The following is an 18724-nucleotide window of genomic DNA, read 5'->3' as shown; positions in this document are numbered from 1 at the left end:
CTCCCACACATTGATATGATCGCATAGGCTTGTTTATATATCGAATCAATAGGCTTCAATGTGATTAACGAGGCTTGTGACTATGATGTAATGCAATATGACAAGTGAGAGAATATCATTATGTGCATGTATAATTTAGCAGTTAGACATGTTTAAAATCTTCTAATAAAACAAAAACAGTTTAGACTTGGCTTGACCTTCTTGCACATATTTTTAACATGATTATCAATTTTTAAATTCATAGTTATGCCAAAATACTTAAATTAGTTAACTTCTTCAATAACTTTACTTTTATTCAGGACCTCAAATGTATCCCTTGCAGGCCTATTTCACATGGAGAAGCACATAGAAAATGTTTTCTTGTCATTTAACATTAAACAAGACAGCTTAAGCCATCTTGACTATGTGGTAAAGCCTGAGTCAGTTGTTCACCTGCCCGGCAAGGTGTTTTAGCAGACATAAGACTGTCATCTGTACTAAAAAAAAAAAAAAAAAAAAAAAAAAAAAAAAAAAATATATATATATATATATATATATATATATATATATATATATATTTTTTTTTATTTATTTATTTTTTTTGCTGCTTGTTCAAATTACTTATCTGAAATAAGCTGAAACAACACAATTCTTAAGATTTTTTAGGGGGACAACTTAAACGCTTTATGCTCAATTCACTTCAATTAAGTTAACTTAACTTAAACACAACATAAATGAATTGTGTGGACCCCAGCATTTTTTATTTTATTTTTATTTTTTTTGTGTATGATCAAATCTAAATAAATAGCATTATGTTATGTTGTGTTGTATTGCATTATGTTATGGTAGTAGGGTTAATTGTTTTTTAATTGTTTTCATTAATGGGATGCAAACAACCTGTATAAACAGGACAACTTAAATGTTTTATGTTCAATTCAATTACATTTGCCAAGTTAACGGATTCTGTGTTGGGATAACATGAATAAATTGTGTTGAACCCAGCATTTTTTGTTGTTTGCATCATCAAATCTAAATAAATAGTATAATATAATATAATATAATATAATATAATATAATATAATATAATATAATATAATATAATATAATATAATATAATATAATAATATTATTTATTTAATATTATATTATGTGACGCAACCATCCCGTATAAAACCCTCTGTAAAAAATGATAGAGTACAATTTGACTTTAATTTTACATTTAAACACCCAAGTATAATTAAACATGAAGGTACGCTTAGCTCACCACCGACTGCGCCAAAAGAGGATAAACCAGCATAAGCAAACGTTTAAGAATGAGTCCTTTCATTAAACGGCTCTCTCGTCAGAAATAACACCCCTAAATTGAGACCTCTCTCTTCCCACCACACCGCAGATGAGTAGATTTCAGTCACATAGGATATGACGCTCTCAGGGGAGTCATTCCAACAGGCCAATGCAAACACACGAAGAGGAAAAAAAGCGCACAGTTTCATTTCTTTGAACAATTATATTAACACACACACATACACAGGCATATCATATCACCTGTCAATCTTCAGAGGCTGTAATATAGAAGTGTTTTTCTTCAAACGGCCCATAAACTTGACTGCGCTTCACGGGGTGTTATCACAACACTACATCGACCAGAGGGATCACACACATGCTGGTACTCCATAATATATTACCGATGACAGCTTCCACATATAAATGTATACATAGACGTTCACACACACACCATGGTCAATGAGGATGTCCAACATGTCTCTGCTTCCCGATGAGGACACTTTACTCACCAACACACACACACACACACACACACACACACACACACACACACACACACACACACACACACACACACACACACACACACACACACGCAGGATGGGGTGCAAAGGGAGAAAGACTCAGGAGGAAGTCTTCCATAAGCCTCACATTCCTCGCTGAGAGCAGCGTTAGAGTGGTTTCATTTCCACAGAGAACAATTTCCTGTCAGGAATTACACACACACACACACCACTGGCTATGCATTAGGGAATCACCTTACACATAACGAACCAAAAATCCTCTCAGTGGGGAAATAACCGCTTCGTTTCAGTGAGAAAGTGCTTTATGCCTTTTTGAATTGTCCTGTGCATTTCTGAACTTCAGTGCGTAAAGAGGATGAAATCTAAAGGATAACAGTGATTTTTCTCTCATTGATGTCCCGTTCAAATGTAAAGTCAAGAAATCCGGAGCATCTTTACTTTAACATCTGAAAATCACTTTCTGACATTTCTGATTACTGAGATCGTTAGGGGGGAGAGATGAAAGGCTTCTTCTGCTTAAAGACACACACGCGCTCACACACATATACACACACACACAGCAGGATAAAGTGAAAGTTGAAAAAAAAACAGGATAGCATTCAAAAACATCCCCCACATACTAAAAAAGACGGATATCCTGCTTTTGAGCTCTAAAAATAAGCGCACAATATTTCATAAATTAAATAATTGACCTTTCATTGTTTCTGAAAGGCGCCTGAAGGATATAAGATATATTAACACAGACGCACAAAATAGCATAGACTAAACAATAATATTATTGAAACTTATTCTGACTTTACTGAAGGAACAAAACAAACAGCTGTTTTCATTCATCATGAATTACTAATAAAATTCATTAATAATAAAATATAATATATAACAAGTCTTAAATAATTTATTATGCTATTGTTTATGTTTTACAGATGCAACACCAAATATAAATACAAAAGTAACTTTTGTACATTATTCATAAAAAGCTAGCAAATACAACCATTCTGAATATCATTGAAAAAATGTATTATTAATAAAAAAAATGTGTAATTAACTAGTAATGAGCAAGAGAGATAGTAAAGTAAAAAATTGCATCTTTCTTAATATTACTTTATAAAAAAATGTATAGTTAGTTCATGCTGTCTCAAGATCATTACATAATATTAACTGATACATATATTGCTTTTAGTATTGCATAATAAATACTGGAATAATTATTATTAAGTAAGTTATTGCTTATTTGTACAAGCTTCATTGCAACTACTGGAACATAAATGCAGTGTTAAAAAATGCATTAATTAATTCATTCATTCATTCATTCATTCATTCATTCATTCATTCATTCATTCAATCATTCAATTCATTTTCTTTCGGCTTAGTCTCTTTATTCATCAGGGGTCGCCACAGCAGAATGAATCGCTAACTTATCCAGCATGTTTTACACGGCGGATGCCCTTCCAGCTGCAACTTATCCATGGGAGAAACACCTTCACACTCAGACATACTCATACACCTGTACCACATGTCTTTGGACTGTAGGGGAAAACGGAGCACCCGAAGTAAACCCACGCGAACACAGGAAGAACATGCAAACTCCACACAGAAATGCCAACTGAGCCAGCCGGGGCTCAAACCAGCAACCTTCATAATTTAAATCACCATGCATTGCATGAAACCGATCACAAATGACAGTAAACAATATGTATGATGTTACAAAAAGTACCTAATATTTAAATAAATTTCTTGGATTAGCATTTAATTCAACATTCAAATACACTCACTGGCCACATTATAAGGTACACCTGTCTGACTGCCCTTTAATGCAAATTTCTAATCAGCCAATCACATGGCAGCCACTCAATGCATTTGATGGGCTAAAGCTGCAGAGGACCACACCGGGTGCCACTCCTTTCAGTTAAGAACAGGAAACTGAGGCTACAATTCGCACAGGCTCACCAAAAATGGGCAATAGAAGATTGGAAAAATGTTGCCTGGTCGGACAAGTCTTGATTTCTGTTGTGACATTCAGATGGTAGGGTCAGAATTTGGCGTCAACAACATGAAAGCATGGATCCATCCTGTCTTGTATCAACAGTTCAGGCTGGTGATAGTGGTGTAATGGTGTGGGGGATATTTTCTTGGCACACTTTGGACACATTAGTACCAATTGAGCATCGTGTCAACACCACAGCCTACCTAAGCATTTTTGTTGACCATATTCATGCCTTTATAACCACAGTGTACCCATCTTCTGATGGCTACTTCTGTCAGCATAACACGCCATGTCATGAAGCGTGAATCATCTCATACTGGTTTCTTGAACATGACAATGGGTTCACTGTACTCAAATGGCCTCCACAGTCACCAAATCTCAATCCAATAGAGCACCTTTGAGATGTGGTGGAAGAGGAGATTCACATTATAGCTTTGCAGCTGATAAATCTGCAGCAACTGCGTGATGCTGTCATGTCTATTCGATCAAAATCTCTGAGGAATTTTTCCAGCACCTTGTTGAACCTGGCACAAAGAATTAAGAAAGTTCTAAAGGAAAAAACGGCTCCAACTTGGAGCACACAAACACACACACACAAAACTCTTCCAGACCCTGATGATGCATATTATCAATTTTTTAGCATGCCCTAGAAAGGGAGAGAAAAGTGAAAGGCTTGTGGGTGTGTGTTACAGTACCAGACCTCCAGAAATCCGGCATGTTTACCTTATTTTAAGTAACCTAAACATTTCCTTTGTGAAATACGGGGATTTCTCGTGAGGTTAAAGCAATATGAGTATTTCACAACAGGAACCCACGGATCATTGTTGATTTAGACCTGAGTTTGGAGAACAGAATCAGGTTACTTCGAATGATTAGCATTCCGTTACTGAGACTGCTAATGTGCGTTATTTGTATTTATTTGTCTTTTATCTTTTGTTTCAGTTTGACCAGAGTCCATAATGACTAAAGACAATACGAAACCAGAAAAAGAGCGCAAAAGAAAGAAAGGGAGACAGATTCCTTTCCTCTGTATTCATGCTGTGGTTTTTAAATCAAATCCAGCATGTTCATCTGTTCTCCTGCAAGTGTGTGTGTGTTTGCTGATTGATTGAACTGGGCCACTCTAGAAGTCACACACTGTATCATTACTGTATTAAGATTTTATTTAATAACCACAGACCATTATTACATAAATGAATTATTGATCAACTATTGGGTTTCTATCATCTTGTGAAGTTTTATGCACAATTACAATGAATTAGAATTATGGATCTTACTGCAAATTAATCTCGCTGTATGTGTGTGTGCACAAGTGCATGTGTGTGATCTCATTAGGACTGCAGGAAAAGAGCAGCTGTCCACATTACGCCTCAGTTCCAGTCTATTTCACACAGCTGTGTTAACAACACAGAGAGAAAGAGAGAATGTTACATTCCGCCCATGTCAGTTGGACTACATAAAGAAATATCACAGCTCTCGGCATGCGTGTGTGTGTGAGCGAACACAAACTTCGCAAACCCAGGCTGTCTGCGAGATGTGACTTGTCTTAGAGTCGCCCACGTGGCATCCTGATTCAGAGCAACATGTAACCACACACTCTTCCTCAGACACACACACACACCCTTTCGAAAATGCACATCTTACTACAAACATACAAACAGACACTTATTCAAAAAACTCATAATAATATGTGTGTGACAGATTGAATAAACATGATTTTAGATCGGTCCAGAAGTCTAAGCCAGGCCAAAGCCTTTTAGACAGATTTAGTCTACTAAATGACATAGTGAGCAGATGCGCTAACGACTCTTTAAGTACAGCATGAGACTCAAATGACCTGACCTGAATCCTGATTTTCAGCAGGGCCTGTGCATCACAATGCTAAGCATTTCTATTATAATCTACCCATCCATTCATCATAAATTCCAGTAGATCTTTCATCATAATCTACCATTCACTCTTTCATTAATTTTTAGTAGTACTCTTGTAAAAAAGCGATCTATCATTGCATACAGATATTCAGTGGGTCTGTGATTTGATCTGTGTCTATTCATTCATATTTTCAGGAGCTCTGCGATTATAATCCACCCATTTACCCACCCATCTACCCACACTTACCCAGCCATCCATCAATCCATCCATCCATCCACCCATTATCCATCATTTCGGTAAATCTGCATATAACTAATCTATTCGTTCATGTACCCGGTCATCCATGTTTTTTAGTAAATCTGTGCACCTATCCATTCATATTTTCAATAGATTTACAATTATAAATGTACCCATCCATGCATCTAGCCTTCGTATATCTTTATGTTCAGTACATTTCTGTACATCTAATAACTTACAGGGAAAGATGGACATCAAACACAGAGTCTAAAAATCGTTTTGTAGAAGGAACTACTTTCTTCCACCATTCATTCACATCTGATACTGATGTCAGAACAGCAGAAATCGTTGCTACTTCATAAACGTCACTTTAGAGCTAGTATTTTATTGATTCTCTAGCCTAATGACTAAAGTGATGACAAAACAGGTGATTTTTCTAACATTTTAAGATTATTAGACATCCCAGACTACTACCAGACTACTGTTGTGTTTGCGATAAAGAAAAATGCTAAACACATGCGGGCATTTCTTCTTTCTTTCTTTTTACTGAACTAGTCAGCAGTTAGAAACAAAATTAGAAAAAAACAAATGCCCAGCCAAAAAGTAACTTAGGGCTATACAAAGAGTGGCCAACACAAAATACAAACATTCCTGATATGTGAGTCCCATCTCACACTGAAAACACTATGGTATAAATACAACACTGCAACATACAAAAGAGAGAGATCGACTAACAACCGAGAAATTATGTAATTTTATCCTCTAAGGGCTTATTTTGCAGTCTCTGTTGCCATCTTTCAGAAGCTGAGGTCCAGCTTCCTGCCTCCGGCGCCTTGACTGTAGCTCTGCACAAGATGTTTGGCCAGAGGTTTAGGTTTCGAAGGGGTTTTTAAATTCTTCACTTTCACCAATTGGTGAAGTTTTTTCCTCTCCGCTGTCGCCACTAGCTTGCACGGTTCAGGATCTGTAGAGTTGTGCATTGATGAATTGCTCTTCAGTGTTTGGAATCTCAGTAGTGATTATAGAAACCACACTGAACTGAGCTAGACTGAACTGAACTTAAACTCTGAAAATTGAACTACAATGATTCAATTTACTATGATATTTTATGTGAAGCTACTTTGACACAATCTACATTGTAAAAGCGCTATACAAATAAAGGTGAATCGAATTGAATTGAATCTTGTGGATGGACAACGTCAACCAACTTTGCTCAGCTCAAAGACAGGCTAATGGTCTCTCAGAACTTGTAAATATTTAAAATTGGCACCATCCTTATGAATAAACTGCACAGTTGCAATATAAACAACTTCATTCTCACCTAAAAAAAAGTCTCAAAAGTACATTATGTTGTCCAACAGCAGCAATATTTGTCAAACTGTAGAGTGTCATCTGCTTGTTGCTGTATGTGAGCGGAGTAATACACAGAGGTGAAGAGTTGAGAGGCTGCAGGAGTGCTGTTATATGCAGAATATCGCACGACTATCAGCAAATCAGATTCAGGAACTAGACAGAACTGTTGTGTGTGTGTATGTATGTATGTATATATATATTTTTTTATTCTTTACAGAACAAACATTACAATGACTTGCCTAATTATCATGATTGCATAATTAACATAGTTAAGCCTTAAAATTGCACTTTAAACTGAATAAAAATATCTAGTAAAATATTATGTACTGTCATCTTGACAAAGATGAAAGAAATCAGTTATTAAAACTATTATGTTTAGAAATGTGTTAAAAAATATTCTGACATATATTATATATAGAATATAATAAATATATATATAAATATATATAATAAATATAAATATACTTTTGCTCAGCTGTTAGTGTGGTCAACTGCAGATGAGAATCCATTGCATGAGAAAGTAGTTCAGCAGACAAAAGCTTTTTTGAAACACTCTGTGGTTATTTTTTACTTACATGCCATTGAACTGCTGTATAAACACAATATCACACTCAAAGCACTGTAAATGGCTGTATATCTGCCCTGCTGTGATTTACTACGGCACCCGGCCACAAGCAGTGCTGATATATTGTACAACCATATTGCAGTGCTACGAGTGTGACATTGCTCTTACAGTACACACACACAAGCATGTAATGTAGATGCATTATGATGCTTTAAAAATGATTTGAGATATGTAATACTTATGATAAACAATTCTGTAACAATAGGTTAAAATTTCTTAGTCTACAAAGTAAATGTAAACTAATGCTCTATAGATTCATAAAGTGTTGTATTTATAATTATTAATTTATTTAGCTGCATTCAAAAATTTGACAGTAGCTGTTAAGCAGAATAAATGTGCTTTAAGAATTTCCTCAATGGTGTGTTTGGCAACACATTTGGTAGCGATTGTGATTCCGAGTTTACTCACTAAATCCTTTTTGGTTTGGCTGGTGCAAAACCTCCTTTTTGCATCCGTGTGTGGATTAAATATTCAATCTCTCGTCAACATAAAAATGTCACTCTCAAAGTGATCCCATATGGACCCTGGTTTCATTTTACATATAAAAGCAGTTCCACCCAAACGTCTGCAGCCCAGTAAATAAATTGCTGAAATGTTGAACTTCATGAATAAGGTGTTAAAATCCAAAAGCGTTCCGACTCTCAAACACAGAGGGTCACATTACGGAAAATAACAATATAACAACTCACTATAAGAATAGGGTTTGGACGCTAACAGTGTTTAGCACTATTAACACAGTGGTGTCTTAAAGTGATACTCCACCCAAAATCCTGTCATCGTTTACTTATCCGAGATCGTTCCAAACTTGAATGAGCTCCTTACTGTGAAACGTTTTCTTCATTATATACTGCAGTGAAGACATTCTTCTTTCCAATGATCAATTCAACAACAGCTTGCTGAGTGCAGACACAGCCTGTTTAGTGATATTTGAATTGGCTTAGATGAGTTGGTCCAAAAACAAGCAAACAAAGATGTGCAATTCTTACACATTGTAATTATAAGGATGTTTTTGCTTCAGTGTGTATTGCACTCACCCAAGAGTTTTATTGCAATAGTTGTTAACCACCAAAATTACTATTTATTTATCTCTGTTATAATCCAAACCCCATTGGGCTACACACGGTCACGCACACAAAATTAATAACGTTTACTAAACGTTCAGAAGTTTAAAGGGGAAAAGTTTTAAATGGGGAAAAAAGTATTCATCTTAGCTTTTTTTTTTCCAGTGGAATCTTGAACCCATTTTGAGAATGTCATTGTTACAGAGTATGGAGAACTGCTGTTTCCCAGCCAATCATCCTGCAAAAGAACCACAGAATAGCTCAGAGCGCCGAATTCAGCCATTTCTGCATGGATCCCCTGAACATCTGGCCAGCAGAGAGGCCCCTGTGATTACGCTGCCTCCGATACGCACCGCAGACAAACTCACTCGGAGCTTTACAGAGAATGTGTGAGCCCTGGAAGAAGAGGACGGAGAATTAGCAGGCCGAAGGGAGGAGTGAACGGCAGCTGTAGTGTGGTACTGATCACCGAGCTCATGTGAAAGGCTCATGTGTTTGGCCGAGGCTCGCTTTTCAGCTCTCCTGAGGAATGCTGGGAGATCTGAGGCTCTCTGGAAGCTTTCCAGACGTTCACACAGCTCTGAAGGAACGCTGTAAACCTTGCACAGTAAGCATTCTGAAACATACTCCTTTACAAGAATGAGGAAAGGTCCATACAAGGTGGGATGGAGGAGGGAGAGAAAGAAGAGGAACCCCTGCGGACATCATACAGACACTTCAAGACCACTGGTGTGAAGAGAGATGCTCTGCTCTTTCCCTTCTAACTCATTAATGGAAGAAACTTCAAGTGTGATAACAATGTTTTGATGGTGGTGGACCCAAAGGTTTCTTTATACTAGGAAGAATAACTGAAGTTTATTCTGATAACAGAGACTTTTAGGAAAAGTGAAAACTGAGGCTCAAATCAAGAGAATGATAACCGATAACGACTAACAACAGTGTCGGATAGTGTTAAAGATGAACTGTAGAACAAAAACATGATGACAGGTTTATTGTGTTTTCTGAAAATATTGTTTATTGGTAACAATACTTGATTACAGAACAAATGATGAATTTAGTATTTTTGTATAAAATAATAATAATAATTAATTGTTTTGTAAGCCAAAAACAATTAAGGACCAGTTATATAGGAGACAAGTCTTTATAATAATTGTTTGTTTTTTCTTAAGAGGACATGGCCTTTACATGTCAAAAGCTATTAAATAGGAAGGTGATGTGGTAGAGGTGTCTTAAAAGGGATAGTTCACACAAAAATGAAAATGTGCTCATAGTTACTCCTATTGTGGTTTAAAACTTTTATGAGTTCATTTTTTTTCTGTTGAACACAAAACACGCTCTTTTGAAAACCACTGACTTCAAATACAAATACATTACCTGACATAAGTCTTGTCACCTATTCAGGTTTTAGAAACAACAAATAATACTTGACTTTTAGTTATCATTTGGTTACAGAAGTAGCTTATATGAAAGGCAAAGGAGCCTAGAATATGCTTATTTTACCAAAATAAAATCATGATCATGCCTTGATATATAACGATTTAATTAAGACATTAAGGTCTGACTTTGTTTAGACAAAAGTCTTGTCACTCAAATAACTTATTAATAAAGTCATCTGGAATGGCAAAGAAAGTGTTCTAGCAGGACTCACAGAGTTCAACAAGATTCTTTGGATTTATCTTCATTGTAATGGGCAGCACAAATGTCTCGATACCTCAGGCTGTTGATGTTGCCATCCACTCTGCAGATCTCTCACATGCCCCGAGACTGAATGTAACCCCAAACCATAATTTTTTTCTTCACCAAACTTGACTGATTTCTGTCAGAATTTTGTGTTCATGCAGGTTCCAATAGGTCTTCTGCAGTATTTGTGATGACTGAGATGCAGTTCAACAGATGATTCATCGGAAAAATCTACCTTCTGACACTTTTCCAAATGATCAACTAAGTCAAGTTATTATTTGATGCTCTTACAACTGGCATCGATGACAAGACTTTTGTCAGGTAGTGTACTATGGAAGTCAATGGTTACAGGTTTTCAGCATTTTTCTAAATGTCTTCTGTAGTTTTTAACAACAACAAAAAAAAAGAAATTCAAACATGTTTATTAATAGTGAATGATAAATGATGACAGAATATTCAGTTTTGAGTGAACTAACCCTTCTAGGCCCCAGTATACTTCAAACAAAGTTTTTTTTAATTTTTCAATTGATTGCAAAAAGAAGTCAAAAAAGCTTAGTGATGCTATACTGTTTTGTAAACTTCTAACATCACTACTACTAAATAGGGTTGTAAATGTGTCTCTCTCATAGAGATTATGCTGCTCGTGTGTACCCAAAACACAACAATGATGGCGTGTGTGAGAGAAGAACAGTTTCATAAACATCTGTCAAACAGTCTTCTCCAGCCTGCCACACAAGAAGCACAAATGCACTGTGCCACATCTTTACATTGTTTTCTATTTACCACAAACAAATACAGAATGGAACAGTGTTTACAACTTTAAGACATGACGCAAAGTGGTGGCTTTTCTCTTTCAGCATGTGACCCTCTCAGTCTCTTTAAAATCTCTACGTGAATGATCATACAAGTGCAGATTAGGCCGGTATAAGATTCTGACTGTATGATAACCAATTGGATAAAAACATCATGGTTTCACAGTACTGTGATTACTGCTCTTAAATATATCCTTTTTAAATGTCCGGGTAAAAAAACTAAAACTTTTTTCCCCCTTTCAACACTATATATTTTATTATAATTTTATTTAAAATATTTTTTGTTTTGGAGCAGTTAAAGCTTTTGTAAAAGAGATTTTTAATCTTTCCTGGACAAAAAAGTTTATAATAAAAAACATGTCAGGCTAAGTAATTCAAATGAATGATTGACTTCTGCTGTCTTTATTAGTTTCAAACACACAGATTTCTTTACAATTTAAAATGTCATCCTTGGATATCTTTTCTCCTGGAGATACTGTTGTCCTAAAAAACTAAAAAAGCGTACATTTACATATATCGTAAGAATGGTATAGCAGAAAACATTGGCGGTTTTAAAACCTTGACTTTTCCAAATTGTAGTACCTAGAAAATAGTTATCATCCTATGCCTAGTGCAGATACATCTGTACCAGCTCTGCTACTCGACCCTATTGTTTATACATATTACTAACTTGTAGTTATTGTTGTGGATGTTGTTTTCCTGTCTGACCTCTGTGGAAATTAGATACAAATCAATCGCACTTCAAAGGTGACAAAGTTTCAGAATAAACTCACCTACTGCATGACTGTCATAGACTGCTTTGTGCTCTTTCTCCTCAGTTCGACTTATATTTGTGTTTATTTGTTAGTTAAGAATATGCATTCTATATTTGTTTACTGCAAATAAAAAGGTGTTATTTATTGGAATTCGTTTATTTGTATTTTCTGCAACTAAACCCCAAAATTCAAAGATTTCCCAGTAAACACCAGATATGGACCAAAGGAAAACACTGATAAATTGCCAATTCATAGTGTGATACACAAATGCACATTTCAGAGCATGTTAGGATGCATTTACAGTGTTGAATGTGAGTCATTAATGGCTACAGAATCAGAAAATTAATTGTTCTGTTTGCACTTCTGGATTCTTGTTTGGAAAGATCGTCTCGTGGTCTGCGTTTTGATGAATGTTGTGTCTGATTATTCATCAACAGAAAGTCAGTGCTCACATCCTCTCCGAAAAAAAATCAAAGGATTTATGGTTTTTCATTACTTCAACCATCGCACCATACATCACTGTTAAACAAAAACGTGCTTGAAAAATTGATCTTCAATCAAAATAATGTTTTCCAAATGGCCATTTTTTGGGTTCTATCTTGGCTGAGAGCTTTTATCAGAGGGGAAAGTTTTTCCAACTTTTTCAGCAACTGTTGATGAATCATTTTCTGTGATTGAGAAACGTTCTGCTCAACAGTTCAACCGAACAGAAATAAAAACCCAAGTCAAAGAGAGGAATGCAGAAACACTCTTTTCCAACTAGTTTGTGACAAATAGTAATTCTAAAACTACAAAATGGGCCTATGAGGCTTAACAATGTTAAATGTGTTGTTGGAAATGTTGTTGACAGCCATACGCTTCATTTCACTTCTTGTTTACAGTCATCATCGTGGGAATGTGAATGTGTTTCCCTCAGATGTGGCTTCAACCCACAGGTGCACATCCATCGTGGAAACTAAAGCTGATTAAACACAACTGACTAATACATCCATGGATTCTAGGGTTTCTCAAGTAGACACCTGGAGAATAGATATACAGTACTTTAGTATTGTTTTACTGCAAGTGTAAACTTTAGTATAGATAAATATATTTCATTCAACATGATCCAAAAGTCTGTTTGTTTAATGCTTCATAATGAAAATTTCCTTTTAAACACTTTGACATTAATCATTTATGGGAGGAATTTAACAAGGTAAACTGATTTCACTGAAAATGTAAATATTTCAGTCAAAATTAATTGCATGCTGAATTAGTACGTCTTTTCTGTTTTGAAGGAACTGAAATGGAATTAATCTGGATTTACTTTATTAATTAGTGTCAAAGGTGAATCTGACTGGGTTATAAAACATACATGTTGTTAAACCATATGATTACGCGTACTATAAAATTGTGATACTTTAAAAGATTAATATCGATGAGGGGAAAAAGGCTGTGGTTTGGTGTGATCTCAGTCATGGCAGTGAAAGCTTGCGTGACATGTCTTTTTAGATCAGAAAAGAGGCAGATTTAACTGTTATTAAAACTGACAAAACACCTCTGACTTCACTGTGCTGCTTCCCTCTGGAGCAGCACGACACCTCACACCAGTGTCGGGAAGCTCATTTTAAACTGTTGTTTTTAGTTTGTCCAGCTTTGAGCAAAAGTACTTCAGTGCAGTCAAGCTATTCTTTTGAAAAACTTAAAAAATATTTTTATGAGAGGGTAATGCTTTTTTTTTTTTTATTAAAAATGCTAAACAGTATATACAGCCTGTGCTTATTAAAATAAAACAAATACATATCATATTAAAGTGCATTATATTAATATTGATTCAAAACTTATGGAAAAATCATGGGTATTGTCAGCTTTATATAGGATTTTATAAAGGAGACGTGGCACCCAAAACCACCCTTCATTGGTGGATAAGAAAATGCTGATGTATGAATCATGAAACTGTATGAATGAGATTGTACAAATTTATAAGAATTAGCCACAAAATCAAAAATATACGAATTGCATTGAGATCGTGTTTGGTAAAGTCCAGTCATTTGGCAAATTCTAAATATTTAAAATGGATATTAATTTAATTTAAAGCATTTTGGGGCTGCACTTTGATATGAATATTTTAATAAGTCATTAGTAGGGCCAGATGGAATCTGCGGACGTTTTTTTGCTATTTCTGCAGAAAATCTGCAGATTTAAGCAGAATTATTTTGGGAGTATTGTAACTAAAAACTTAATATGTGACATAAAAAATTATAGTTTTTTTAACGTTTATTTAATGTTTACAATGCAAATCCATCTAGATCCACTTGTTTGGTAAATAAAGCAAGCCTCTGATCTCTACTAAAAGACAGAAACTATTACTTTACACTGCATTGTATTGTAGATATCAAACAAATACTTTCATATTAGTCAATAATATTACTGAAATTAATTTAAAAAACTGTAAAATATAAATTTACACACATTTATACAAGTAAATAAAAAGACATAATAATGGGCTAAAATCTGCAGATTTTTGTGTGCGTAGATTCCATGTGGGGCCTAGTCATTAGCTATGTTTCCATCCAAAGATGCTAATTAAAGTATAATATAATATAAATATAAATGTATGCGCAAAACAGGAATATAACATGAAAGACATGGAAATAAAGCAGCATTTCCATCCAACGAGTCAAAGTAGAAGCTGCGTGAATCTTTTCTTCATTTAATAAATGACTTGCGCCTGAGAAGACAATGTCCACAAGCAATGAACGTGTGGTGTCGTTTAAAGGTGTGACACTAATACTGAAACGGTTACAACATTTTAGAATGTCCAAAACAACATTTCAGATATTTTACAATGTGCTCAACTTGCTGGATTGTCCATTCACACACATTTTTATCATCATATGATATCTTATTACAAAATCACATGACCTTTTTATATGCGCATATACTAGAATTTATTCGGTAAAAGTGTTTTTATCATAGTATATGTGCATTTTTTTTATTTATTCGGTAAAAGTGTTTTTATCATAGTATATGTGCATTTTTTTATTGACTAAGAAGTTTACTCAGTTATGCACATACTTTTTCTTAATGCACATTTTTTAAAATTGGCATTTCCATCAACCGATTAGTTTATGTGCATATCCAAAATGTCAAAAACGTACCTGATTATTGTTTTTCTGGTACACAAAAAGTTAAACTAGTCTATGATACTACAAACAAATACTACATACTATTAGTTTCCCTGTCACAAAACAATCAGAATTTCAATTATTTGAATGTCATATACAGTACATCTTACACATATTACACATATTTCTTTATAAACAAGTCAAGAACATGGTGACAAATATAAGAATTTAATTAAAATTAAATTATTTATAAACTGACCACAATACACATTACAACTATTTATTTGTTTTTAAAAGATTTTATCAAGTTCTTGAAGGTCTCAGCAACACTGTACATTTTAATCAAAGTGCTATTTTATTATTTAAAATGGCAATAATGGCATAACATTTAATGATTAAATTAAGAGATTTCAGTGTCAAATGCTATTTTTAAGATTAGCTGCACAAACATTTCTGGTTACTATTAAAGTACAAAAATAATAATTAGAATTATATATATATATATATATATATATATATATATATATATATATATATATATATATATATATATATATATATATATATATATACATACATACATACATACATACATACATATATATATATATTACCATGCCACGTTTTTTTCCAGGGTTTCTTTAATGAATAAAAAGTTAAAAATAACAAAATTTATTTGTACGTGATAACATACAGTGTACCAATATATTTTTAATAACATTATGTATGTTTTTAGTGCACTTTTGATCAATTTAATCCAAAGCAAAAAATACCATATTTGCCATAACACCATTTAGAAAGTTAATATATAATATATAAAATATAATTAACTTCAGTTGCATTTAACTATTTGGCAAATGTTATTATCCAATACAATTTTTGGACAATAAGTAATCAAACCAATGAAAGAACAACACTTTTATTTGATTTCTGCACAATAACACAATTATTTCAACAGCATAACTATTTTTACATACTGTATCTGCCTCCCACAGATCTCTGAGATGAAAAGTCATAATTTTATTCTAATAAATCCAGTTATTTGGGATTCAAACAATACAGAAGAAAGTTCACCTATGCTGAGGAAATCTGTGTAACACTAGCAGTGCATATATGAGTCTTCACTCCAGCCGCTCTTGATTCAATCAGAGATTATTCACTCCATCCATTATCAAACAAACACTGGAGAACAGAGAAAATCACGAGGAACGTTCCAGCACACTCCGGCATCACTAGATCATCTCAAGATTTGGAGGCCGTACACACAAAACCGTCACATGGGCCCCATTACCATCCATATTCAGCGCTTTCAGAATTGCACGGTTGTTTGTCTTTATAGATTTCCAAGGCTAAATCTATTCCATCTTTGCCTTTCTCGTGAAAAACGAGTCGCTTTTGATGTCATCAATCAACAATCCCGCGTCTGACCCTCATCAAAGGTCATTTGATATTTGCAAAAGAATACTTCCTGACTAATAAGACGCATCGTTAAAAAAAGGCTCACCCTGATGGTGCATGTGATGGCAAAGCTGGCGTCTTATTTACGATCATCAAAAAAACGCTCTTTCTATTTACACATAAAAGGTCAGTTCAAACAAAAAACAAACAAAGAAACAAAATACTATTTACTATTAACCCTCAAGTGATTCCAAACCTGGTTCAATTCTTCCAGTGAACACAAAAGAAGACATTTTGAAGAATGTTGGAAGCCGCTAGTAATAACAATATTAAGGGTATTGGGTGTAAGTACCAAATTACCAAGTTAATGTTATAAACTATTTTGCTTAAAAAAATGAAAATATGGGGTTACTTTGATTTTCAGTTGAAATTGGAAATATGGTGTCATTAATTTGAAGTCTTGAATTTTTTATACAATTTTTATACAATTTATAGTTTTACCCTTGTGTTTCTTTAGATTTTTTTGATTTTTTAACTTAATATTTTCTATCTGATAACTAAACAATATCTATTTGACTCAAATTAAAATAAATAAATAAATAAGTAATTTATGTCGATTTTAAGTAGTTTTGCGTCAAGTAAATAAACTACTGCTACTAAATAAGTTACTTTTCAGATAATGTAATAAGAAAAGTATAAGAAAGCATTCTTGCAGGACTCCCAGGGTTCATCGAGATTCTTTGGATTCATCTTCAATGCCTCCTCCATCTTGCCCCAGACACGCTTAATAATGTTCAAGTCTGGTGACTGGGCTGGCCAATCCTGGAGCACCTTGACCTTCTTTGCTTTCAGGAACTTTGATGTGAAGGCTGAAGTATGAGAAGGAGAGCTATCCTGCTGAAGAATTTGCCCTCTCCTGTGGTTTGTAATGGCGACACAATTGTCTTGATACCTCAGGCTATTGATGTTCCCATCCACTTTGCAGATATCTCGCACACCCCCATACTGTACTGCACACCAGGATGTTTTCTTCACCAAACCTGATTGATTTTTCAGAATTTCTTGAGTCCATACAGGCTCTAATAGGTCTTCTGCAGTATTTGTGATGAAAAATCTACCTTCTGCAACTTTTCCAAATGATCAACTAGAAGTCCAATTATTTGCTGTTCTTACAAATGGGATCGAAAACAAGACTTTTGTCAAATGTAGTTTGTAAGTAATTACCTAATTAATTAATCAATTAGTTAATTTGTATTTTTTAGAGTAACTTAAATAACACTGACTATTCTAAGTTTCAAACTCCCTTTATGCTTAAATGAAAATGTCACACAAAACATTTGTAATTTGTAATTAATACTGATTCAATGTTATGGAAAGTGTACAAGAGAATAGAATAGTCAATAAACAATTTGAAAAAAAAAACAAAACAACTTCAACACTCCCCCCCCCCCCCCCCCCCCCCCCCTTGAATTTGAGATGTAATTGGATAACTAGACTAACCAGTGAGCCAAATACAGCACTTTTTCACAAGACTGTTCGATATAAAATAAAACATGAAATATTTTATTTTGTAAATGTCTTTCCATCGTAGTTTATGCTGGTTTTATCCGATTAAAAATATTTATCTGACTGCTTCAATATAATTTATTACGCTGCTTTTTAGAATTGATGTCCATCCTGGTGTTTTCATTCAGCATTTTCTATGCCATATTGTAAACTGGGCATAATAACAGGTGGAAGAAATAGGGTAAAATAAGTATCGAACACATCACATTTTTTCCTGGTAAATATATTTCTAACGGAGCTGCTGACATAAAATCAGATTTCAGTAAAACCCTATAAACAGAGAAATTAGAAAAAAAATTCAGATATTATGTTGTATAATAATAATTAGTTGCTTTAGTATGTATGGATTATCTTATGGATTATCTTAGTTGTTACTGATACCTGACGAAAATTTTAAGTCAATAGCACCTTTAGAAATATGTTTTTTGAGAAAAAAGTGGTGATTTAGTTGTTAATTTTTCTAAATATCTTAATCTGTGTTCAACAGAGA

At 34.2% G+C, this 18724-nt stretch overlaps 1 long non-coding RNA gene across 1 annotated transcript in view; it reads right to left on the bottom strand.

Moving 5' to 3' along the window:
* Positions 1-12303: 12303 nt before the first annotated feature.
* Positions 12304-18724, bottom strand: part of LOC141385554 (uncharacterized) — a 96784-nt gene continuing 90363 nt past the window's right edge. The window contains exon 6 of the long non-coding RNA XR_015491419.1: positions 12304-13185. This is a non-coding gene — a long non-coding RNA (uncharacterized LOC141385554). The remainder of the gene's footprint in view (positions 13186-18724) is intronic.

Source organism: Danio rerio, chromosome 5, assembly GCF_052040795.2.
Source record: "Danio rerio strain M-AB ecotype USA chromosome 5, GRCz13ab, whole genome shotgun sequence".
Classification (NCBI taxonomy): domain Eukaryota; kingdom Metazoa; phylum Chordata; class Actinopteri; order Cypriniformes; family Danionidae; genus Danio; species Danio rerio.
Note: the sequence above shows the minus strand (reverse complement) of the source record. Positions and strands in the feature narration are given on the sequence as shown.